The sequence below is a fragment of the Cebidichthys violaceus genome, unplaced genomic scaffold (genome assembly GCF_023349555.1).
Source record: "Cebidichthys violaceus isolate CVI_PGR_0920_01 unplaced genomic scaffold, fCebVio1.0.p SCAF_64, whole genome shotgun sequence".
In the NCBI taxonomy this organism is placed as follows: Eukaryota; Metazoa; Chordata; class Actinopteri; order Perciformes; family Stichaeidae; genus Cebidichthys; species Cebidichthys violaceus.
Genome location: NW_027176861.1, coordinates 769,020 through 769,332, shown reverse-complemented (window position 1 = coordinate 769,332; position 313 = coordinate 769,020).

Genomic DNA, 313 nt, shown 5'->3' with positions numbered 1-313 from the left:
GGGAAATGGAAACATTTCGGGCAGTGAAGTCATTTGAGGAATAGGACGTTTGTGTTGGTAGAAGCTGAACACTTCCTTCAGCTCGTGCTCTCTGTGGGGACAAACGAGTCTCAGCGTCTCCAGGAGCAAACGGCTTTGTCCTCGCCAGCCGTGCGTAATTACGCACTATTTCTTCTGCTCCCCTCGGACAGAATTCAGCTGTACGTGAGCGGTCCAAACGGCTCTTCGTGGCTTTTAACTGCTCTTCTGTTAACGACGTGACTGCTGGGCGTCATGGTGCTTCTGAGGAACGAGCCGGTGTCCTCCGTGTTCA